The 25,839-nt window shown below is 43.1% G+C and overlaps 1 protein-coding gene across 3 annotated transcripts in view; it reads left to right on the top strand.

Moving 5' to 3' along the window:
• SHISA9 (shisa family member 9) overlaps positions 1–25,839 on the top strand; it is a 336,550-nt gene that overhangs the window by 201,759 nt on the left and 108,952 nt on the right. The window lies entirely within an intron of this gene.

Raw genomic sequence — 25,839 nt, 5'->3', positions numbered from 1 at the left:
CTCTTTCAACACATTTTCTCTAGTCCTCTCAACAGCCTGAGAGGTAGTTGATTCATTTATAACATGAGGAAACTGAGGCAAAGAGATAACGAGACTTATCCAAAGTTATTTAACTTGTCAGTAGTAGAGCTGGGATTGAACTTAGTGTGTCAGACTCCAAAGCTCATGCTGTATATTGAAGAAAACACTCTTCCGGACCTTCACACCCCAGCGTTTCATTCTTGTCTATCTCCTGGGACAAGCTGAAAGCCCCCTTCTCAAAGATCTTCTCCTGGCATGCGTTTGATGATTTATCTTTCTCCAGCAAGCCTGATTTATAGAGTTTTAGTTATGCATAGAGGGAAATGATTATGTTTCTGAGATGAATTATTGCGCATTTGAGGTCACAGAGTGTCCTTAATATCCCATGAACAGGTGAATGGAAAGATCAGGGGCTAATGAATGGGAAGAAAGCCAGGGACACAGGTGTTTGCAGAGCCACAAGAGTCTCAGGTGAGACTCAGCTCAGCTCTTAAACACAGTAACCCAACCTGCCTAGGCCTCTCAGTATGTGGGTAAGATGAAGTCACAGTAACAGGAATTGTGCACATTTTCTGGCTCTTATCTTCATTCACAGATACAGGACTTCTGCCCATGCAAAGCTTTCCTTTCTTCTGTCTGATAATTCTTGTGGTGGGGTTATTGCACCCTTGCTTTTAGCTGACTGCGTTCATCTCATAGTGTCCGCCATGTTTTTTCTTCCATGTTGGCCTCATTGTCAACGTTTGTATCTTGAGATGCTCTTGAGGGTGCCATGGGCCACCATGTCAGAGGCTTTGTGTCCGGATGATTACGAAGGTGCCAACTCTAAATATTTCCAGAGCAGTGGAAAGAAGTCATCTCTCCCCCATTCTGGGATATATGCCACTCTCCAAGCTCCAAAGCCATCCTGCTTGGGCTTTGTCCTAGAGTCCTACAAAAACGCAGCCATTAGTTTCCCCATCTGTTCCATCTCCAAATTGCTCCAGGAGGCATGTATCTGGTTCTTGATCCAACCTCATTTCTTTCTTCTGTGACATCAAAGCTTCTTGCTTTCTTCTTCATCCCCAGCTAATGCCCTCATACAGTTGTCTAAGGGGGCCAGGTTTACCAGCTTTCCATATTCTCAGTCATGTCTGAATTCCAGTTTGGCTTCAAGGTAGGATATAGTAGTATTTAATAGTATGAGCTTGGGTGGGAATGTAAAATGGTGCAGCAGCTTTGGAAAACAGTTTGGCAGTTTCTTTAAATGTTAAATATAAACTTACTATACGACCCAGCAATTTCCCTCCTAGGCATCCACCCAAGAGAAGTGAAAGCATATGTTCACACAAAGACATATCCATGAATATTCATACAAACATTATTTATAATAGTCCAAAGTGGAAACACTCCAAATGTCAATCAATTAGTAAATGGATAAACAAAATGTGGTATATCCATATAATGGAATATAATTCAGCAATAAAAAAGGAATGAAATACTGATACCTGCTACAACGTGAGTGATCCTCAATAACAAGTATGCTAAGTGAAAGAAGCCAGATGTACAGGCTCGTGTTGCAGAATTCCATTGTTAATTGTCCAGAAATGGCAAATCTATTGGGAAAGAAAGTGATTAGTGATTGCCTGGGCTGGGGTGGGGATGGAGGTGAAGATTAACAGCAAATGATCATGGGGACTTTTTGGGGGTGCTGAAAATATTCTAAAACTGGAGGATAATTGAAATTCTATAAATTTACTAAAGATCACAGAATTGTATACTTACAAGGTGTGAGTTTTATGGTATGCAAATTACATATCAATAAAACTTTTTATTTTTTAAAAAAGTATGATTTTAGCTTCAGACAGACCTTAATTGCTTAATAGCTTCCTCTATTGCTTACTAACTGTGCCACTGTGAATTACTAACGTTGGTTGAGCCTCAGTTTCCCTATCCATAAAATTGGCGTAAAAACTACTTCACAGGGTTGTTGTAAAAATTGAAACTGGTTAAAGCTTGAGAAGTGTTTAACGTCAAGGAAATATAATAATAAACAGTAAAATATATTAAAAACTTAATATTGATATACTATTGTATGCTCAATAAAAGTTAATTTCTGTTATGATTGCCTTTCCTTGCTGTGAAGACAGTCTTTATATTATTAACATTTTGAAATGTACCATAGGAGTATACAGCTAGCAAAATAATTGGGTTTCTTTTATTTTGGAAAGTGTTTCTGAATATGCGGTACATCTGTGGATGGAAGGTGTCTAAGCTTGGAGGAGATGCGATAAGCATTGCTATTACTGTCTACTGCATGCTGTCCCAAGTGGGTCCTGTCTGGACAGCATTTCAGGCCATCACCCTCCCTCCCACTTGCTTACCACAACAAGTCTTCTGGTCTTCCCAGGCTCCTGGGCTCCCACTTCCTATTTTTGCAACGCTTCTCATAGAGAGGCTTAGAAGGAGAGAGGATGGGCAGGATGTCCCCATGGGGCTTCCCACAGCCTCCCAATTAGACTAGTTGTGGGGAGACTCCAGAGGAGGGAGGTCTGGGCCCATGCCAGCAGGATGGCAATGAGTCTGTGGAGAGAGAAAATAGAGCACAGAAAGGGAGCTGAACTTTCTAAGCAGCCAGTTTCATTTTGGGCATGGCAGTTGCTTGTGCTGTCAGGGAGAATCAAGCTCATCTGCTGAGGACAGCTGCCAGGGGCTGACAAACTCCATCCTTACAGGTTCCTCAGCTCCTCTTAGGCTTATTAAAACCTTGGCTCTGCCTGGCCGGGGTACAGAGCTTCTAGGTTGAGGAACATTGAGCATGTTGAAGTTGAGAGCGCCCTTTCAGATGATTTATTGGCACTTGAAGTCTTCATCGTTTGGCTTCTATCACAGACACACTTCACTCTTGGATCTCACCAAGGGTTGACTTCTCCATGTGCCCTGGTCTCTTTATTCCCATAGGTCATGTGCTACCTTCTGCCTCTTTATCTTTGTCCCTGCAGCCCTATGCCATTCTTATTTTTGCAGATGAGGAAACTGAGCCTGAGAGAGATCAAATAACTTGCTCAAGGTCACATAGCTAGTAAGTGGCAGAGCTGGAATTAGAACCCAGGTTTTAATGATTCAAGAGCCTGAGTGCTTGGCCTTTAAGCTCTGCTACCTTCCAAATTTTGGTGTGTATTATAGTACATTTTATAATTGTATGCTGGCACATCTGCCTCCCTTGTGCAAAGATTGTATACTTTTTATCTCTGTATCTTCTGGGCCCAGCATGAAGCCTGATGTACAGTAGCAAATTTGGTGCAAGTTTAAGTTCCTGCGTCAGAGTCCACCTTCACCACTTACTAATTCTGTGGCTTTGGGTGACTCAGTTAAAGCTTTCTGAACCTCAGTTTCCTTGTTATAGAATAATAATACCTACCCAGGGTGTTTGTGAAGATTTGGTGACATGATGCATGTTTGGTGTTTGATGCATACCAGATGTGGTAGACATTTTTCCTTTCTTTTGGAACATTCAATCGTGTATATTTTCAGCTGAGGCAGTTTAGATAGGGTTTACCTTAATCTCCAGCTCCAAGGAGAGAAGACCGTCAGCAGCCTGGCCAATCAGAAGGCTGAATTACCCTGGTCACAGAGATTGGTTCAAAGGTGGACATGTGACCTGGATGAGCCAATCTATGCCTTCTCTGGGACTTTGGCTAGAAAAAAAAAAATCAGTAAGTGGAAAATTACATCCTTCTGAGATTATAAGTACAATGAACCATGTAAATAGTGAGCTGTGTAGCCACCAGCTGGGAAAGGATTTTTCTGAGAATGAAGCCATTCCAGGGAAACAGAACCAAGAGGAGAAAGAGAGAGTTCTGATCATATTGTTCATTTCATGCCTGTAGTTTTCTAGTCACATAAATCAATAAACTTGCTCTGTCTTTCTCATGTTCTCTCTCTCTCTCTGCTTTGAGCTAGCTGAAGTTGGTTTTTGCTACTTATGAGTTAAATTTTTATTCAACGAAGGGGGTGTTTTAAAATGGTGAGCTTTGCCTTTATTCCCCAAGTGAGGGAATGAACAAAATAATATATGCTTGTTAAAGATCAGAGTTGAGCTGGGTGCGGTGGCTCATGCCTGTAATCCCGGCACTTTGGGAAGCCAAGTGGGTAGATCACCTGAGGTCAGTAGCTCAAGACCAGCCTGGCCAACATGGCGAAACCCCATCTCTACTAAAAAAATACAAAAAATTAGCCAAGTGTGGTGGTGGGCACCTGTAATCCCAGTTACTCGGGAGGCTGAGGCAGGAGAATCGCTTGAACCCAGGAGGCAGAGATTGCAGTGAGCTGAGATTGCACTATTGCACTACAGCTTAGGCGACAGAGAGACTCCATCTGAAAAAAAAACCACACACACACACACACACACACACACACAGTTAACTTAACTTTAGTGCTAGCAAAGATCAAATAATTAGGTAGGCAGTCAAGGTGAAGATAGGTCCAAAATTTACAGGGAAGAAGGCTCTTCAGGGGGAAGCAGGACACTGAGGCTTAGTAATTTCATTACTAAGACAGCCGCAGTAGGGGTGGCAGGTGAGATTGATCAGGTAGGTTGGGGCCAGGTGATCAAGAGCCTTAACTGTCATGAAGATAGAGTGGAAGATGAATAGTGGATGGTGAAACTGAAGGCTGGTAGGCCATTTGGAAACAATGCGGATGAATGAGGACAGTGGCAGTGGGTATAGGGCACAGACTTAGTCCTTAATTTTGAGTCAGTATAAATTTGAATGGGAAAGGAGGATATGAATTGGGGTCTAGTTTGGTGTAGCAAAAGCCTTACAGATAGTAAGTCCTATAATGCTCAGTCAGTTTGATTTGTTTATTTTTAAAGGGAGTGTTCTGGACATTTTAGGGTGCACATTCTCATAAGACAATGAGTATGTAATATGTTAGGTGGTGATCAGAGCTGAGAAAAAAGAAATTTTGGTAGGAGGACAGGGAATGGAGGATAAGGTGTTAAGTAGGATATCCAAAGAGAGCCCCCCTGCCCCACCCCGCTTTTTTGACAGTCTTGCTTTGTCACCCAAGCTGGAGTGCAGTGTCCTGACCACGCCTCACTGAAGTCTTGACCTCCAGGGCTCAAGTGATCCTCCTGCCTCACCTTCCCGAGTAGCTGAGACTGCAGGTGTGTGCCAACATGCCTGGCTAATTGTTTTGTTTTTTGTAGAGATGGGATCTTGTTATGTTACTCAGCGTGGTCTCAAATTCCTAAGCTCAAGCATTCCTCCTGCCTTGGCTTCCTGAGTAGCTGGGACTGCAGGCAGGCACCACCATGCCCGGCTAATTTTTTGAAGTTTTTGGAGTCTTGGGGTCTTGCTAAGTTTCTCAGGCTGATCTTAAACTCCTGGGTCAGGCAATCCTCCCACTTTGGCCTCCCAAAGCACTGGGATTACAAGCCTAAACCACTGTGCCTGGCCCAAAGAGAGCATCTTTGATAAGAAAACCAACCGTTACCTCAAGACACGTGAGACTGCATGCTTATTAATTTCTGGGAAAATATTTATCATGTAATGCTAGAGGGAAAAATAGCAGCATGTGAATTAGAAGCAGGTTAATATGTAGCAAGACTGCTTTTTACCATTGGGGAAATATTGAATTTGATTTGATCTTTTTCTTTTATTTATTTATGAATTTTTAAAAGCCCACATCACAACCAATTGTAACACAAAAGAGTGTTTGAGCCCCAAGTTGAGTACAGTATCCCTAGGTACAGTCAATTTCTCAATGTTTCTCCTAAAGTGTAGTGTCCTGAGCTAAAACCTTCCTGAGCATGATGAGCAGCATCATGTGAAAAGGGACAAATGGATTGTTTTCTCCAGGCCTGTGACAGGTATACGATGATTCACGGTGGCTGCTTTGACCTGGCTCTCTCTATACTACAGAGCATTTTGGGATTCTGAAAATCAAAATTATTATCTTTTTGTGTGTGTGTGAATTGCTGAGTGTTGCAGGCATCAGTCTTGACCTCTGGGGCTCAAGTGATCCTCCCACCTCAGCCTCCTGAGTAGCTGAGACTACAGATATGTGCCATCATGCTTGGCTAATTGTTCTATTTTTTTGTAGAGATGGGTTTGCTATGTTACCCAGGGTGACCTTGAACTCCTGGGCTCAAGCAATCCTCTCACCTTGGCTTCCTAAGTAGCTGGAACTATGGGCAAGCACCACCACGCCCAGCTAAGATCCACTTGTGGTCTTCAAGGGTAGCCCCAACTTGGCTTACTACTCATTCACTCATTTCTCCTCACTCACTGCCTACTTGCATCACTCCTCATGCTCAGGGATGGGCTGGTGGGTGAAAATCTTGCAAGGCACTTAATACACACATCACTCAGTTGTTCATAAAAGCTGAATGTTTAATGACTTAAAAATCCCTAACTTTATGATGGTATAATTGGCATAACATCAACTTCACCCATTTTAAGTATACAATTCAATGATTTTTAGAAAATTTACTGACTTGTGCAACTATCACTAGCATCCAGTGTGAGGACATTTTTTGTCACCCCAATAAGATCCTTGTGCCTATTCTCATCCCTAACCTCAGGTAACCACTAATCGATTTTCTAGCTCTATGGATGTGTCTTTTCTGGACATTTCATATGAATGGAATTATATAGTGTGTGGTCTTCTATGTCTGGCTTCTTTCACTTAACATGTTTTTGAGGTTCATCCATGTCTTAGCAGGTATCAATTCTCCATTTTTTATTGCTCCATAATATTCCATCATATAGATAGACCACTCCATTCACACATTGGCAAACATTGGAGTTCTTTTTAATGCTGAGATATTATGAGTAATGCTGCTATGAATACTCACTTGTGAGCCTTTTGTGGACACGTTTTCATTTCTCTTGAGTAGATACCTAGGAGTGGAATTGCTGGGTAATATATTAAGATTGTATTCAACTTTTCAAGAAACGAATGGCTTGGTTTTTAAGCTGTGTCAAAGTGCTCTCCCCACCACATATAGAGGGTTGTGTTGAGCATCTCTCATAACCTGGAATGCCCTCCACACATGGCTACAACTGAGATATTTGCAATGGAATATTCAGGTCCTTCCATGCCCAGCCATTTGCTGGAGCATTTCCGCCTACCAGTCATTCCGCCAAGCCTCCCTTTCCTGCCACAGCCAACCCCAAGGAAGGGGGAACACAAAGACGTCTGTGGCTGTCTGAACGTGGCTTTTTCTCCAGATGGGACAGATGCGGTGGCTGTAAAAGCAGCTGCGATGTTTCCGTGCTAAAAAGGGCTTTTCATGCAAGAAACGAAAAGTGGAAGTCATGCTGGAAAGGTGAACTTTGGGAGTTGGTATGAAAAGAATGTGATGTGTGCTCCCTGTTTCTCTGGGACAAATGAGTCATGTTTGAGAAATGGTCCCTTTTCAGCCTCAATGACTGCTTGCATCTATTTCAACATCCAAAAAAAGCACAGGGAGAGGAGAGCTGGAACTTGAGCAAGACTCAAAGGTTGCTGGAGACTCAGAAACAGTCATCTGATGGTGTGACAGGTCAGTGAGCCAATCAGCCAGCCAAAGAGCTGTGATGAAGGGAGAGTCCATGATTGTAGAGTGACACATGGCCTCATTTATCCTGGAGAAAGCTGGGGAATTTGGTCTCAAACAGCTGGTACTGAATTGAGCCTTTGTATGTTGAAGAGACAAGATATTCATTTAAATTGAACAGATGCCAACATTACTTGGGCTCCTTAGTGGTAACTGATCCTCCCCTCATGGGCCTGAAGGTATTAAAAAATATTTAGAACGCGGCTTCTAAGATTTAATTGTAGCCCTTAAGAAGTAAACTGAGACATACAAGAGATGTGAAACTGGCTAGCCATATGCAGAAAACTGAAACTGACCTCTTCCTTACACCTTATACAAAAATTAACTCAAGATGGATTAAAGACTTAAATGTAAGACCTAAAGCCATAAAAACCCTAAGAGAAAACCTAGGCAATACCATTCAGGATATAGGCATGGGCAAAGACTTCATGACTAAAACACCAAAAGCAATGGCAACAAAAGCCAAAATTGACAAATGGGATCTAATTAAATTAAAGAGCTTCTGCACAGCAAAAGAAACTACCATCAGAGTGAACAGGCAACCTACAGAATGGGAGAAAATTTTTGCAATCTAGCCATCTGACAAAGGGCTAATATCCAGAATCTACAAAGAACTTAAACAAATTACAAAAAAAAAAACAAACCCCAAAACAAAGAAACAGCTTCTCTTATTTCTTAACGTGATCTCAGATGGCAGACTCCCTGAGTTCAAATCCTGATTGCAGAAGATCATTGAATAATTCATTTAAGTCCTCTGTGCCCTGGTTTTCTCATCTGTAAAGTGAGACTGAAAATAACATCTGCCTGTTTTGAGGATTAACTGAGATCATCTATGTAAGACACTTAGCATATTGGTGGGCACATAGAAAGGCCAAAGTAAACATTAACTATCATTACTATTAGTTTGAAATTTATTTTTTATTATTAAGGTAATTTTCTATTTGGAGCTTCTATTTCACCAGGTGGATGAAATTTGAATCTTAGCCTATTCCAGGTAACCCCAAGCAATTCAGTATTGAATATTAAGTATTCAATGCAGTATTGAATTGCCTGTCCCCAAAGATTTGGATTCTGTAAATGTGTGGCAGAACTGTGTTTAAAGGAGGGTAGGAGACTATGATTGTCCCTGGATAGGTGAGAGGCCATCTGGTCTTCAGTTATCATCTGTTGAGGCTGACATTCATGGAAACCCATTTCATCTTGTATTTGCCGATGAGAAAACTGACGCTCAGAGAGGTTAGGAAACTTGCCTAAAGACACACAGCTAGGTAGTGGATCCAGGACTCAAAACCAGGTCTGTCTGACTTTAGGGCCTTTGCTCTTTCTCATTTGTCTTCTAAAAATGACTCCAAAGGCCTTTCTACCTTATGTCCAGGTGGTCATACCACTCAGCAAAAGCATAGGGATTTTTTTTTTTTAAAGGAGGTGGACTAGGTTGTTTCATGATTCGTCAGAAAAAGGCCTGAGGACTTGTGTCAGATGCCAAATAAAGCTTTAGTTCTTGATACATTTGGAGAGCAATTTGGTGTTTTAGTTAATAAGAGAAATTCAATGCATATTTGTTGAATTGAAGGAAGCAGGGAGGAAAGAAGGAAAAAAATAAGAGAAACAGGGAAGAAAGCAAGAAAAAAGGAAGGAAGATGGCAAGGGAAAAGAAGGGAAAGAGGGAGGCAGGGAGGAAGGAAAAAAAAGGTTTTTATTTTCATTTGCCAGCCACACTGTTGGAGTATATTGGTTTTATGGAGCTTTACCAAGATTTTATGCCTTGGAATCTCTCGAGGAACATTTTCAAAATATGCATTCTGGGACCCCATACCACAGCTACTGAATCAATCAGAATCCCTGGGGTCAATCCTGAGCAAACAAACTCAGGCAATTTTATATGATACCTCTCATTGAGAAGCATGAGTGTGTGAATATTATTTTTTTTTAACAAAGCAAATTAAAGACCAGTTTAGGCTCAGCAAGGGGTTGTTCTGGTTTGTGAGTGGCTTCATCTCTTATTTGGATGCTTCTCAGTGATGTTTCTGTTGGGAGGAGGTGCTTGGTGTTGCCTTTCAGAGGCCATTAAAAGGGCCCTCTGGTTCACAGCTTGCAGGCAATACAGTAAAAAATTTGAGGCTGGGTGCAGTGGCTCACGCCTGCAATCCCAGCACTTTGGGAGGCCAAGGCAGGCAGATCACTTGACGTCAGGAGTTCGAAACCAGCCTGGCCAACATGGTAAAACCCCATCTCTATTAAAAATACAAAAATTGGCTGGGCATGGCGGTACATGCCTGTAATCCCAGCTACTCGCAGGGCTGAGGCACGGGAATCACTTGAACCCACGAGGCAGAGGTTGTAGTGAGCCAAGATCGTCCCGCTGTACTCCAGCCTGGACAAAAAAAAAAAGAAAAATTGAAAACATCTTCCTGGTTTTCAGGCCTAGACTGACCTAAACTAAAGTGTTTTCATTTGTTGTAGTGATGATGGTGGTAATGGCTCCCCCAAGGGACCAGTCACAGAGTATCTGCTGTCTCTTTGGTAAGAGGGCTGTCCCAGCCAGTCAGGGTTAGTGTTAGAGAGATCATGTATTCCAGGCAGTGTCCATCCTACAAAGCCTGGAGGTTGTTGCCTGATCTGTACATTCTATGATCAAGAATAGGAGAGGACCAGCTTTGGTATAGCATCTCTGAATTAATTGGCAGCCTTCCTCAGGACTTGGCACTAATCGGACAGAAATAGACATTGAAGTTCTGGGAAAATTGTCTCGCCTGAGAGGCTCATTATTGCGTCCTATACAAACGAATTTGGGCAGGGAGGTCAGAGTTAATGTGCTTAATATTCAGTTGCTGCAGGGACCCAGCCAAGGAATTGAGAGTGTCCTGAAAATTACTGGCCTCATTTGTTTGCCTTTTCTGGCTGTGTTCTTGGCACCCATGGAGGAGAAAGGGATGAACACAATAGAAACTAGAAAAAGGTCCAGGCCTATATCTCAGGGACAAAAAGGGTTTTGTGATCGTCGTCAAGAGGAATTATCACCTGATTCCCAGTCAATGGAGGCTTCTGCCCTGAGCTGCTTGGCAGGGGTCACTGCCTTCTTCTGTCACTCCATTATTCATTCGTTCATTCATTCAGCAAAGCACTTACCATGGACATGCTGTAAACCTGGAATTGTGCCTGGAAAAATTCCGGAGAATTTCGTTACCTGTGATGGTTAAAATATTCCTAGAAATAAATGACTGTTGATCCAAGAGCACAGAGGCTTAACAATTGGCAAACTCACAATATTGAAGGCTCCCCCACTCCCAATTTTCTTTTTCTTAAATTATAATTTTTATTTCGAGGAAATAAAAAATAATACAAAAAAGGCCAGGCGTGGTGGCTCACACCTGTAATGCCAGCACTTTGGGAGGCCAAGGCGGGCGGATCACAAGGTCAGGAGATCGAGACCAACGTGGCTAACATGGTGAAACCCCGTCTCCACTAAAAATACAAAAAATTAGCCAGGTGTGGTGGTGGGCGCCTGTAGTCCCAGCTGCTCAGGAGGCTGAGGCAGGAGAATCGCTTGAACCTGGGAGGCGGAGCTTGCAATGAGCCGAGATTGCGCCACTGCACTGCAGCCTGGGTGGCAGAGCGAGATTCCGTCTCAAAAAAAAAAAAAGAAAAGAAAATACAAAAAATAAGAAGAACTAGGTAACAATCACCCAGGTCCCTACTACCTCGCATCAACAATTGTTAACGTTTGGTTATTACTAACAACATGTCTTCAAATATTATTGCTTTAACATAAGAATGAATACATTACAGATAATGTTTAAATTTCCTCTTCCCTATTGCCTTCAAAACCCCACCCTCTCCCAACCAGGCAATTATAGTCATGAATTTCATGTGTTTTTTTCTTATGCTTAATTCCTAATCTCTTAACTTTTACATACAGATTTATGTTTCCATAATCTGTATGTGTTTTAATTTTTGTGAATTTTATTGTATTTTAAATTTCATTCTGAATCTTGCTTGTTTTCACTTAACATTATACTTTGGGGCTTTATATATGTTTATAACTAGCTAAGAATTACATCTAACTCCATCCATCCATCCATCCTTCTCTCTCTCCCTGTATCTATGTATCTATATATGTATCTATCTATTGATCATCTATCTATCATGATCTATCTATCTACCCATCCATCTATCTATCTCTTCATCACCATTATCATATTTATGTATCTACCTATTTTTCATTTTGCTGGCTGCCTATTTTATATATGTTCTATTTCATATACTTAGCCACTCAGTTTTCTTGCCTGATTCTTTAGTGGGGATGATATTCAAAATATTTAACAACCCATATTGCCGAGACCAGCTTGGTCAGGGAGATCCTAAACCAACGGCACTGGAGGAATTAAAGACACACACACAGAAATATAGAGGTGTGAAGTGGGAAATCAGGGGTCTCACAGCCTTCAGAGCTGAGAGCCCTGAACAGAGATTTACCCACATATTTATTAACAGCAAGCCAGTCATTAGCATTGTTTCTATAGATGTTAAATTAACTAAAAGTATCCCTTAAGGGAAATGAAGGGATGGGCTGAATTAATTGCAGCAGGAACATGCCTTTAAGACACAGATAGCCCATGCTTTTGTTTGTGGCTGAAGAATGCCTTTAAGCAGTTTTCCACCCTGGGCAGGACAGGTGTTCCTTGCCCTCATTCCTGTAAACCCACAACCTTCCAGCTTGGGCGTTAGGGCCATTATGGACATGTTACAGTGCCACAGATATTTTATTTATGGCCAGTTTTGGGGCCAGTTTATGGCCAGATTTTGGGGGGCTTGCTCCCAACAGCATATGCACCAGGCACCAATTAATAAAAACATATAATCGCCTAGTCAGACTAGACCTGGCCAAAAATAACTGGTAAGCCCATTATACTGGTTCATACCAGCTGACTAGTAGCTTACCTGCAGGCATTTCGTTTTGCAAACCCTGCACTAATTCCTTCCAACACTGACTGTCTTATGAACAAAACCTTGGAGTTTCTTCCTCAGGAATACCTTCCCTTCTGATGACCTATAATCCTCCCTCATCTCTGCTTGTGGAAATCTAAGCATCCTTTTAGGCCAAGTTCAAATATGACCGACTCTGGGATCTCTAAGACAGATTTTAATTCTTCGTTCTGCCTTATTATTGGAATTATATCTATAGTGTTATCCATGGATTGAATCCTTCAGTGGATTGTGAGTTTCTCAAAGCTTGGATGGTTCCTTACTTACTGATCTCTGTGACTTTGTTTTATATCCATCCCTCACTCAAATGTGCACATAAGCTGATGCCTGTGATACGTCATACCTACCCTTGTTAGGTTGGCAGAGAATTAATGGTGGATTCTACCTGGCATGGGAGCATTAGGAGTGGGACATATATGATACAGCATGAAGATGTCAGTGCCCAGGGTTCTCATTCGTGGACACTTTCCAAAGTGTTCCTTGGAAATAAATACGTGGTCTTTAATGGTCCTTGGCTCTGAGACAGCTTGTCAGAGCACCGTGGTTTATAGTATGGCAGAGTGACGTTGCTGAAGGTCTCTGGAAGGATCTGAAATTTCAGATGTGAAAGTGATCTGAGAAGGTGAAGCAGGGATGTCTGTTAAGAGCTGGGCAGCATGGGACAGTGAACAGGACACTGGCTTTGGAGCTAGTTGCTATGTTCTGTCAGCCTGTGCCTAGAAACCAGTCTAGAAAACTGTGCATTTGAATCCTATCATTTCTGGAGCATGGTGGGTGCTCAGCAAATATTTGCTAAGTGTGTGAATGGAGCCAGGTAGTCCTGGGTTCCAATTCCTGATCTAACTGAGTGTCAGTTTCTCTATCTGAAAAATAGTGAAGATATTGTCTACTGAACAAAGGAGGTTTCATACATCAATAGTGCCTAACGCAACCTCGAAGACTACTAGGACTGGTAGGACAGCATTATTGGTGACCGTGTGATAAATGCATTGCACTTATTAATATAGGTTAGGGCCTTTATATACGTTAGGGACAAACACCCAGGGTCCAGCCGTATGTCCCAGTGGTATTTTAGTTGTGTGATACTGGGAAGGTTATTTTACTTTATTTTTTGAGACAGAGTCTCACTCTGTTGCCCAGGCTGGAGTGCAGTGGCGTGATCTCGGCTCACTGCAACTTCCACCTCCCAGGTTCAAGCAGTTCTCCTACCTTAGCCTCCCGAGTAGCTGGGATTACAGGCCTGCACCACCACCACACCCGGCTAATTTTTGTATTTTTAGTAGAGACAGGGTTTCACCATGTTGGCCAGGATGGTCTGAAACTCCTGACCTCTGATGATCCTCCCACCTCGGCTTCCCGAACTGCTGGGATTATGGGCATGAGCCACTGTGCCTGGCCTATTTTATTAGTTTTTCAACACTCTCAGCTTTAGTTCCTGCATCTGTAAACTGAAGACAAATAAATACAGCAGACGTGTGTTTGGATACCTGCTGTGAGATTGCAGAGCGGGCCAAATGGTGACCTTCCAGAAATTCCCTAATCCTGGAACCTGTGCCTGTGACTTTATTTGGTAAAAAGGGTCTTGCAGATGTAACCAAGTTAAGGATCTGTAGGTAAGGAGTTCAAGTTCATTCCAGGTTATCTGCCTAGCCCCTAAATCTGCTAGCAAGCGTTCTAGAACAGACACGCAGAAGAGAGACATGCGGAGAAGAAAAGAGGAGGAAATGTGACCACACGGCAGAGATCCTGGAGCCACCAGAAGCTGGAGGAGACAAGGGATGGGTTCTCCCCTACAGCCTTGGGAAGGGGCATGGCCCTGCCAACAGCCCGATTTCATACTTCTGGCCTCCAGAACTGAGAGGAGAAAAGTTCTGCTGTTTTAAGCCACTCAGTTTGTGGTAATATGTCACAGCATCATCAGGAAACTGAAAATCAGTTTCTGTATTCTGGTTCTGCGGGAGCCTTTTCATATTATAGGTGCTTACTGAAATGCCCTTAAAAAGCTCACAGTCGGCCTGGTGTGGTGTCTCACACCTGTAACCCCGGCACTTTGGGAGGCTGAGGTGGGCAGATCACCTGAGGTCAGAAGTTCGAGACCAGCCTGGCCAACATGGTGAAACCCCGTCTCTACTAAAAATACAAAAATTAGCTGGGCGTGGTGGTGCGTGCCTTTAATCCTAGTTACTCAGGAGGCTGAGGCAGGAGAATGGCTTGAACCCGGGAGGCGGAGGTTGCAGTGAGCAGATATCACAAGACTTCGTCTCAAAAAAGAAAAAAAAACAAACAAACTCACAATCTAGGGCTGGGAGATGACACATTCACCAATAATGCAATCTAGCTGGTCAAGGTTGTGACAGAGGGGCACGCAGGAAGGTCAGGCAACCTGGCAGGGAGGTATGTGTGTGGGTGTTCCTGGGAATACTTCCTGGAGCTTTTCTCAGCTGAGCCCTAAAGAGCAAGGAGGAATTAGCCAGGCACAGAAGCGAACAGGACATTTTATTAGAGAAAGCAACATGCACAGAGGCATGAGACAGCAAGAACAGGCAGTCATTCTTGTCTTCTTAATTCCTGGGAAGGTCAGATAGCCACCTAGTGCAGTACTTCCCAAAAGGTGAGGTGCATGTGGATCACCGGGGGGATTGTGCTAAAATGAAGAAAAACAGATTTTGAGTAAGCTAGTCTGGGGCAGGCCCAGAGATCCTGCATTTCTTACAAGCTCCCAGGGGACGCTGATGGTGACCACACCTTGAGGAGCAAGGCCTTAGTACACTAAAGTCTATGGCACTTTTGCCCCATTTCTTTCTTTCTTTTCTTTTCTTTTCTTTCTTTTTTTTTTTTTTTTTTTTTTTTGAGAGAGAGTTTCACTCTTGTTGCCCAGGCTGGAGTGCAATGGCGTGATCTGAGCTTACTGCAACCTCCACCTCACAGGTTCAAGCCATTTTCCTTCCTCAGCCTCCAGAGTAGCTGGGATTACAGGCGCCTTCCACCATGCCCAGCTAATTTTTTTGTATTCTTAGTAGAGACAGAGTTTCTCCTTGTTGGCCAGGCTGTTCTTGAGCTCCTGACCTCAGGTGATCCGCTCACCTCGGCCTCCCAAAGGCCTCCGAAAGTGCTGGGATTATAGGCGTGAGCCACCGTGCCTGGCCATGTTTTTGTATTTTTAGTAGAGACGGAGTTTCACCTTGTTGGCTAGGCTGGTCTTGAACTTCTGACCTCAGGTGATCCGCCCACTTCGGCCTCCCAAAGTGCGGGATTACAGGCATGAGCCACCACCGCGCCTGGCCCACTTTTCCCATTTCTTATCTCATTTAAGTTTCCTCCCCTCAAGAGAGAGCCAGATTTGCAGCTGTGAAACCAGATGCTGGAAGAAGGGAGGTGCTTTGCTGAAGGTCACACAGGCTGAAATGTTATCATTGATTTTAGAACCTGGGTTTTCTGACTTTGAATACACTGTTCCTTTTAATAACTCATCATACAATTTCAGTATGACATAGGAATAAGGACTAGATTTTGATTTTTGAGCCAGTCTACGGGTCTTTTTCTTTCAGTAGATTATGTCACATTTCCACTTGTTGATCTAAACTGCATGTTTATTAATTAGTAATAAAAATGATCATTTATATTTAGGCAATGATATATTAATAAACCATCCAATAACTACTAACAATCATTATTTATAATCATTAACAATCACTAATAATTAATAATCACGAATAACAAAGAAGTTAATTATAATTAAGCTGTCACTCTTTATAGTACCTCCCAAAAGATGTGGCAGCAGTTTATTTGCTGTTTTCTTCAGAGGTCTGGGGGTGAACTGGGCTGTGTCTGATTTCCTCCCCTAATCGGAGCCCTAGAGGACTGTCGATGGATCTTACGTTTAGCTCAACGTAAATATGTTACCGAGTTCTTGGCTAACTAGTTATTTCAGGCAAGTACTGAATATTGAAAGGGAGCTAACATTTTGTTGTTGTTGTGGATTGCATGAGATGTAAACTGTATTCTAAGTCCACCTTCAATAACAGCAAAGATTTACAGTTTTTTAGAAGAGGAGTGGTGGATGACCTCGGAAAGATGGGGCAGGGACTGCAGAAAGAATGGGAACATGACAGGGAGACATAAAGGGAGGAGGACAGTGTGGTCTTAAGGGCAGGTGGTCATGGGGTGATCAAAGCTGGCATAACCTTAGAGATGGCAAAATTACAGCTGGTCACGAGAGGGAGGGGACAGATAGGTGTCTGCAAGTAGCACTGGCAGTGGATTAAAAGAAGGAAGGGTACAGATATGCAATTAGATGTATAAATATTTCTTATCATTGGCCAAGCTAGTTTGAATGCAGAGTTACTCGCCCAGGAATCCCATGGGGCTGTTGATAGTAATGCAGTGAAAGCTGATAGATTCCATTTTGGAGCATTGGAGCCCTTTGGCTTATCTGCAAGGACCTGTTACCAGGGGACTTGTTAACAGGGGATTGCACAGCAAACATCTGTTCCTTCCCCATGAAAAGGATGAAGCTGGTGACCCCTGTGCACCACCAGGCTGCATAGAAGTACCATATTCATAGTGCCCCAAAGGCTTGCCATGGTCGTATGTAGGGCGGAGAACGCTGGGGACTGAGAGAACATATTTTTTCATATAAATATTTATGTCAAACCAGCTCTGCTAAGAAGGTGGCAAAACAAGGCGTGAAAACACAATGAGACAGAGCAGCCCGACTTTTTGCAAATATTTATGAGACAGGAAAATGCTGAGAGAGAGAAATAGCCCTGGAAGTTTGGCAAAGAAGGGAGAGAAACACCCAGGATGCCCCTAGCTGTGGGAAGGCTGTCTTCTTGGAGGAAGAATGCGTAGAGGGGCAGGGCTGATCAAATAACAATGCCGTTAGCGAGGGAGGAGGATTGACAGCTTTTCTGTGCCTTTTAAATTCCTATATGACAGTCAGATTGCTAAGCACATAGGGTTCTTCAGGAAGCTTTCATAGCCCATTTTACAGGTGGTCAGGGGGATTAAGAACTTTTTTCAAGCTACTCAGCTGCCAAGGGAGAGAGCTGTGATTCTATTCGTATCAGCTTGTTTCCAGCCCCTAGGAGTCTTCCCATCAGTATACTACTGTTCCCTGGCCCACTTCAGGGCTGGGCAGTAGTGTCATAGGCAATTAAAATAACCTGGAGGCTGAGGTGTGAGTATTGCCTGAGCCCAGGAAGGTGAGACTGCAGTGAGCTATGATTGCATTCATTGAACCCCAGCTTGGGCCACAGGCGGAGACCCCCTGTCTCAAAAAAATTAATAAATTAAAATAAATAAATAAATAAATAATATAATCTGGGCTGGGCGTGGTGGCTCACACCCGTAATCCAAGCACTTTGGGAGGCTGAGGTGGGAGGATCACTTGAGCCCAGGAGTTCGAGACCAACCTGGGCAACATAGTGATCTCCCCTCTACAAATAATTTTAAAATTAGCCAGGCGTGGTGGTGATGTGTACCTGTGGTCCCAGCTACTTGGGAGATTGAGGTGGAAGGATTGCTTGAACACAAGTGTTTGAGACTGTAGTGAGGTACGATCGTGCCACTGCGCTTCAGCTTGAGTGGCAGAGCAAGAACCTATCTCGAAAATAAAGATAATTTGTCCCTGCGTTCTGTGCATTTCCTGTAATAATCTTGTATTACTTTTTTAACTGAAAATATAAACATTAAAATATTCAAAACTCTAATAAACAGTCTGATATACAAATAATTATTCTTAATATGCTTTTTTTGAATAAGCAATATCTGCTCTGCAAGCGTCCACCCCAAACTGCATCAATGCTAACTCCGTAGGGATGGGGGCAGAGAAGGGGAATGGGCAATTTCAAAGCTTCATTTTGTCAGTTTTTGTTCAAATTCTTTTTACAATGAACACTATTGCTTTTATAATAGGTCACAACATTAAACACCTATACACACACACACACACACACACACACAGAACAGGCCTACATAACAGACATAATTAGCATTCTTCCCTCTCAGCCTGAGTCTCCTCTTTGATAAAATGATAACAAGAGCAATCCCATTTCACAGGATCATCTGAGAACTGAGTGATACTGTCCATATAAACTACTTACCATGATGCCCAGCACATTGGAAACCCTCAATCCATGTCAGAGGTCATATTTTTAGCAGACAGCTCGTTGCAGGAGTCCATTGAGTACTGGTCAGGGGATCTAGCACATGCCTTGCCCATAGTAGGGGCTCAATGCTTTTGTTGAAGAAGTAAATACACTGGGACTGACTCTGGCTTTGAGAGTAAGAAATCCAGACTTTGTGAACCATTCAGCTTTAGGCAGTTATGAGTCACTGCTGAATTCTTTTGCTGCTGCTCATCCAAGGTTCCCCAGAAGTCCTCTTCTGATGATGTCCCTTTAGGACACGGCCACTTCTTGCCAAGCCACCAACAATTGTTCCTGCCTCTGACAAGCAGTTATCTTCAGAGGGACTTAACAGTCTCATCCTTCCTAAATGCTGGAGAGAATGGAATAGAAAAAAATCTTTGTGCTACAGGAAGGCAGCCAGGCTGTGATGGTCAAGGGGGAAAGAGAAGCTCCTAAGATGTTTGCATATTTTCTCAAGAACAAGTTGCAAAAGAAATAGGTAGAGTGTCACCTGGATTTGAAGGGTTGTATAGAGTTATTCAACCCCAGTTTTCTATAAGGAGCAAACAAGCAAGCATAATTATTGGCTGTTGCAGAAAAAAAGGGGGAGAAGGACATTGACATTAGCAGACTGTCTGTTGTGCCAGGCACTGTGTTTGATGCATTAAGTATGTTTTCTTTTTTCATACTCAAACCATATTTTTATGTTTTAAGATTTAAAAATATTTAAAAGGATTGGGTGCGGTGATTCACACCTGTAATCCTAGCACTTTGGGAGGCCGAGGCAGGAGGATTGCCTGAGGTCAGGAGTTTGAGACAAGACTGGCCAACATGGCGAAACCTCGTCTCTACTAAAAATACAAAAATTAGCCAGGTGTGGTGGCAGGTGTCTGTATTTCCAGCTACTCGGGAGACTGAGGCAGGAGAATCACTTGAACCCGGGAAGCAGAGGTTGCAGTGAGCCGAGATTGTGCCGCTGCACCCCAGCCTGGGCAACAGAGCAAGACTCCATCTCATAAAAAGATATTATTTTCATGTCTGTTTTATAGATGAGAAATCAACTTGCCTAAGGTCATGTAATGCAAATAAATAGGATAGAACTAGGATTTGAGAACTAGGATATCTATTTGGGTCCAAATCTTCCTGAGGATGTATGGGGGACAGAAAAATTAAAAAGATAAGATAGTAAATGGATACATTAGAATATGGCCAATTTGATTTTCTGCTATCTGGGGAAGTGGGGCAGGCAGGAAGAGACTTTGTTATTCAACAAGGATAAATTCATTCATTTATTTAGGAGCTGGGATTGGCTTGGGCCATGGATGGCAAGAAGATTAAATCTTGAGTGCCTAGTCTGATTCATTGGGAGTGGCTGCTTGATGGGAAATTGATTAATGGTGCCTGTTAAGGATATGAAATAGAGATTAGTGGTCTAGTTGCTATATCCTTGATACCTACTCATGAAACAGAGAAGTGGCTGTTCTAAGTAACGCAGGAAGAAGTGCTATACTGAATGGCACAGATAAGGGGATGGTGGATTCTATCTTTGTAAAAACAAAGGTCTGAGATGGTAACACAGCTGGCAGTCTCTGAGAATCCCATGAGGATAGGTAAAGGCTTCATTTGAGATAGTGAACTTATAATTCTTGAACTGCCTTTATGGGAAGCAGCCCAGTCTGGACAAGAGAGAGGCTTTAAGAAGAATCCAGGAAGCAAGCCCTTCTTGTAGCAAAGTGGTTGTTAACAGTGGGACTATGGGAGCCAGACAGGGCCACATTTCAAATCCTGGCTCCACCATGTACGAGCTGTGGGAACTGGGGAATATACCTCTCTATTCTTAACCACAAAATGTGAATACTGCTTCTAACTCTTGGTGTTGTTCTGAAGATGAAATGAGATAACATTATTAAAGTGCTTTGCACACAACTGGCACTCAATGTATGACTGTTCTCTTTTCCATGTACCGCATGGTATCCTGCAGCTGGTAATGCTCCCCCTGTGAGGAAAGTCCTAACTGGAAGACACTTAGCCTAGCCCTGGGTATACAGGTGACTCTAATGCCCCCTTCTCATGACTGAACTTTAGGGGCCCTTTACTATCAATGGAAACTGTGTTCCTAATTCCCCTCCCACTGTGCAGTCAATTTACCTCTTAAAGCATGACAGAGGCAGCATGCAGGAAGATTGACAACATTGCTCACACTGTTTAAAGGTTCCACTGTGTGTTGAAAATTTTCTAAATGCGGGGATAATGAGCAATCACAATTGGAGCTTTCTGAAGCTGAGAGGAAAGAAAGGCTTTGGAGAGAGGTTGCCACCTGACCAAAGATATCAGCCAGGGTAGGGAGACAGAGGAGGGATGGTGTCAGTTCCCCAAGCCCAAGAAAGGTTGGACCTGTTAGAGTATGAAGCATTTGGAGGCCATTCACTGCTAGCAGTTTATGTGGTTACTTTCTAGGGAATGCTGGGATCAGACAGGGATGGGCACACCTTGGACTCTGCATGCCCCAGACAGGTTAATGAAACTGTGAGCCCATGGGCATCCACCATGATCTGGACTGACCTAACATGTGAAGACAGTCCTAGAACTTATATGGAACCACAAAAGAGCCAGAATAGCCAAAGCTATCCTAAGCAAAAAGAACAAAGCTGGAGGAATCACATTACCTGACTTCAAATTATGCTACTGAGCTGTAGTAACCAAAACAGCATGGCACTGACATAAAAAAAGACACATAAACCAATGGAACAGAATAGAGAACCCAGTAACAAATCCACACTTGCAGTAAACTCATTTTTGACAACAATGTCAAGAATATACACTGGGAAAAAGACAGTCTCTTCAAAAAATAGTACTGGGAAAACTGGATATCCATATGCAGCAGAATGAAATGAATTCCTCTCTCTCACCATATACCAAAATCAAATCAAAATGGGTTAAAGACTTAGATCTAAGGACTCAGACTATGAAATGACTACAAAAACATTGACACAATCTCCAGGACGTTGAAGTGGGCAAAGATTTCTTGAGTAATACCCAATAAGCACAGGCAACCAAAGCAAAAATGGACAAATGGGATCCCATCAAGTTAAAAAGCTTCTGCATAACAAAGGAAACAATCAACAAAGTGAAGAGACAACCCAGCGAATAGGAGAAAATATTTGCAAACTATCCTTCTGACAAGTGATTAGTAACTAGAATATATAAGGAGCACAAACAACTCTATAGGAATAAATCTAATAATCTTATAACAAATAGGCAAAAGATTTGAATAGACACCATTGATTTTTCTGATGGCAACTTCCCTAATGGGATGAGGTGTCCTGGGTGGAAGGAGTGTCTCAAATCCTGGTTTTCTGTTTTATTAGCAGTGTGTCTTTGGACAGGTAGCTTCACCTCTTTGAGTCTCTACTTCTTTCCTGGCAAACGAGGGGTGGTAACACTTATCTCACAGAACCATTGCGATGGCTTACAGTCATGAATTTAGAAACTACAAGTGTAATTTGCCACATTCTTACTTTATGGTGGATGAGACAACGTATTAGTCTACAATTTGATCAACAATCATGCAATGTAGGTTACACTATCCACTCTTGTAAAAATGAAATGTTAAGCCTCATAGAGTTGGTGTTTCTCATTCAAAACCTCACAATTAGAAACCAAAATCTGTTTGTCTCCAAACTTGATACTTTATTCCCTCTACACAAGACTACCTTGACATTAAATGCTGCTGACGGCAAAACCTAGTCTGATGCAAGAACATCACAAGTGATCAAGAAATATTTGTTTATTGTTCATTGATTGATTCACACAAATATTGAGCATTGATTAGCTCTGAGGCTGATGTTGGACCTTAGCTGGTTGGTATCTAACATTACTGGCTATTGACTGTTACCGGGGTCAGAGTACAGAAGCAACCTGCCTTCTTTTTCTCTTAACAATGATTAATAACTATCTCAGAAATGGCCATCAATATTTGCAATTGGCAGGAGGTGAGAAGGAGGTGAAATCCAACTCATTGACATATTCTAGCTACTGGCAATTCCTTGGTTTCTTATAGCCTATTGGAAACTCAATGGTCTATGGAGGCTCACAAAGATTCGGCAGCCGCATGTGCGTACATCAGTTTGCACAGCGGTTTGGAGAGGGATGCAGAGGCTGCCTGAGAGGAAGCCTTCCCTTGGGCCCTCCTCCAATTCCTCTGTCATAATGCTGACCTCACTGCTGTCATGATCTGTTTTTCTCTTTGCTCCTCTGCTCCAGCTGAGTATGAGTTCCTGGGGTCAGATACAACATCTAATTGATCTGCACATAACCAAAGCATTGCATAAGGTCAGGCAAAGAATAGGCAGTTAATCAGTGCAGAGAGAGGAAGAGGAAGAGGGAGAGAGAGAGGGAGAAAGAGGGAAAGAGATTGAGGGATGGAGAGGGACGGAAGGATGAGAGAAAAGGGAGATTGAAGGAGGGGGAGAGAGATGGAGGGAGAGAGAAATAGACTGAGGGAGAGAAAGAAGGGGAAGGAGAGAGAGAAAGAGAGACAGGGAGGGAAAGAGAAGGAGGCAGAGGGGTGGGGAGAGAGAGAGGTGGAGAGAGAGACTGAGGAAGGGAGAGAGAGAGACTGAGGGAAGAAGAAAGTAAGAGGGAGAGAGAGACTGAGAGAAGGAAGGAGAGAGAGAGTGAAAGAAGAGAGAAAGAGGGAGACAGAGAGCTGAGGGAAAGAAAGAGAAAGACTGAGGGAAAGAAAGAGAGAGAGACTGAGGGAAGGAGAGAGAGAGAGAGCTGAGGGAAGGAAAGAGAGAGAGACTGAGGGAAAGAAAGCGAGAGCTGAGGGAAGAAGAGAGAGGGAGAGGGAGACTGAAAGAAGGAGAAAGAGAGACTGAGGGAAGAAGAGAGAGGGAGAGAGAGCTGAGGGAAGGAAAGAGAGAGACTGAGAGAAGGAGAGAGAGAGAGGGAGAGAAGGAAAAAGACTGTGGGAAGGAGAGAGAGCCAAGGGAAGGAAGGAGAGAGACTGAGGGAAAGAGAGAGAGAGGTAGAGAGAGAGCTGAGGGAAGGAAAGAGAGAGAGACTGAGGGAACAGAGAGAGGGAGGGAGAGAGAGAGAGAGAGTGAAGGAGGGAGAGAGGGAAGGGGGAGAGAGTAAGGGTGGGAGAGAGAAAGAAAGAGGGAGGGAGGGAAAGAGAGGGAGGGGGAGAAAGAGTGAGTGAGGGAGAGAGAGGGAGGTGGGAGAGGGAGGGAGAGAGAGAAAGAGATGGAGGGAGAGAGAGAGAGAGTGAGGGAGGGAGAAGGAGGGAAGGAGACAGAAAAGAGAGGGAGGGAGAGAGAGGAAGAGAGAGAAGGATGGAGAGAGAGGAGGAGGGAGAGAGGGATAGGGAGAGAGAGATCGAGGGAGGGAGAGAGAGAAACAAGTAAAAGAGGAAAGAAAAGAGAGAAAACGAGAAAAGGATAGAGAATAAAGGAAGAAAAGTAAAGAGAAGCGGAACTTGGAAGGGAAGGAGACAGAGAGAAGAGAAGGGGAGGGAGAGCAGCTTGACAGGTCAGCTCCTGCAGAGTTTCTCTGGCTGTCCTTCAAAAGATGCGCTCTTAAGCTGTAAACATGCCCTATTTCTTAGGACACTGGGCTCCAGGGTAAGCTTAGGAATTTTGTATTCCGGAAGACCCAATTCTCTGTAAGCCTCAGTCCCCTTGTCTGTGAAATGGGCTTAACCACGTCTGTTTCACACAGTTGTGGTGGGGATTAAGCCATAAAATCACAGTGAAAGAGCCAGAGCTCCCATGCACAGGAGGCTGAAGTCCAGATGTAGCGCTTTGGAGAGAAGCTCACAGGGAGATGCCTGGACTGCTGGGAGAGCCCAGCTTCTGATGCTGACCTCTCAGCTCTTCCAGTTCTAAGCACTGCGATTGTTCAATTCTTTTATTAGATGCTTTTCTCTGGCTTGATAGGCCCACGTCTGTGAACGGGACCTTTCCTGGGGTGCATACAGACTGTGCTATTTTGAATTCTGCATCATTAAGATAATTAGATGCCCAGACAGAGTTTAAATACTATTAAGAGTTTGGTGCATACTGGCTGGCCCTGGTGACAGAGTCACTTGGGGACACAATCCCTACTTCCTGCTGATTTTCTGAGCCCAGAACCTTGATTAGAACAAAAAGGCTCTCCTGGGAGAAGGAAAGGAAGGGAAGAGAGGAGAGGTGACATATTTTTGGGCCCATTCTTAGTGCCGGGTGTTCTGTGGGGAATTCTGTGTGCATTGTCTAATTTAATTTCGCCCTTCTAACAAAGCTATCAGGTGTGTGTGGTTGCTCCCATTTCATAGATGAAGAAACACAGTGGTGGAACAGAGGGTAAATTTGTGTGCTTCCAACCTAGCAGCTAGGAGGCTCCATTGACTAGGTGGTCTTGAGCACTTTTCTTTACCTCTCTAAACCTAAATTTTCTGGCTTGTGGAGTGAAGACAATAATAATACCTCCCTATGGATTGGTAAGAGAATGATCATGACTGAGATGGGGCATATAACACTCTTACCACAGTGCCAGACAGCTGGAAAGAACTAGGTCAGTGTTAGTTAACATTCTTATTCATGCCCAGATTGTTGGGACCAAAGCTTGGGTTTGATTCTATGACTTTGTGAGTCTAGCTTATGTCCCACTGGGAGGCAGACATGGGTCCCACATGGGTATGGGGGCTGAAAGTCCCTGATCCTGTTTAGGATATGAGCACTTTTGGTTATCCTCATGCTGTCGGAATTCATTAGGAATTCATTTATGCTGTGTCTGTGTATGTGTGTTGTACCCATGATGCCACAGGAACTTGGCGCTGCCATATCTGTATATACTTTCTGTGCTTGTTCATGTGTAAATCCACCGCTGTGGTGATAATAGAATTAATATCAGAACAAAATTTTGCTGTTTACAGAGGTGGTTTTGTGGATATGCTTTTATCTTGTCTTTCCAATGATTCTATGTCATTGCCATTTATATTGCCCTTAGCTTGCTAATATTCTTGTCTACAAATGTTATCTGAGCATCTTCTTTATGTCAGACATTGTTCTAGAAAGAAGAGTGAATAAGAAGACAGAGTTATTGTCTTCATTTTCACTGCAGGTGCTTCTGTTT

Source organism: Symphalangus syndactylus, chromosome 18, assembly GCF_028878055.3.
Source record: "Symphalangus syndactylus isolate Jambi chromosome 18, NHGRI_mSymSyn1-v2.1_pri, whole genome shotgun sequence".
NCBI lineage: Eukaryota > Metazoa > Chordata > Mammalia > Primates > Hylobatidae > Symphalangus > Symphalangus syndactylus.
This window is presented reverse-complemented; position numbering and strand designations above follow the sequence as displayed.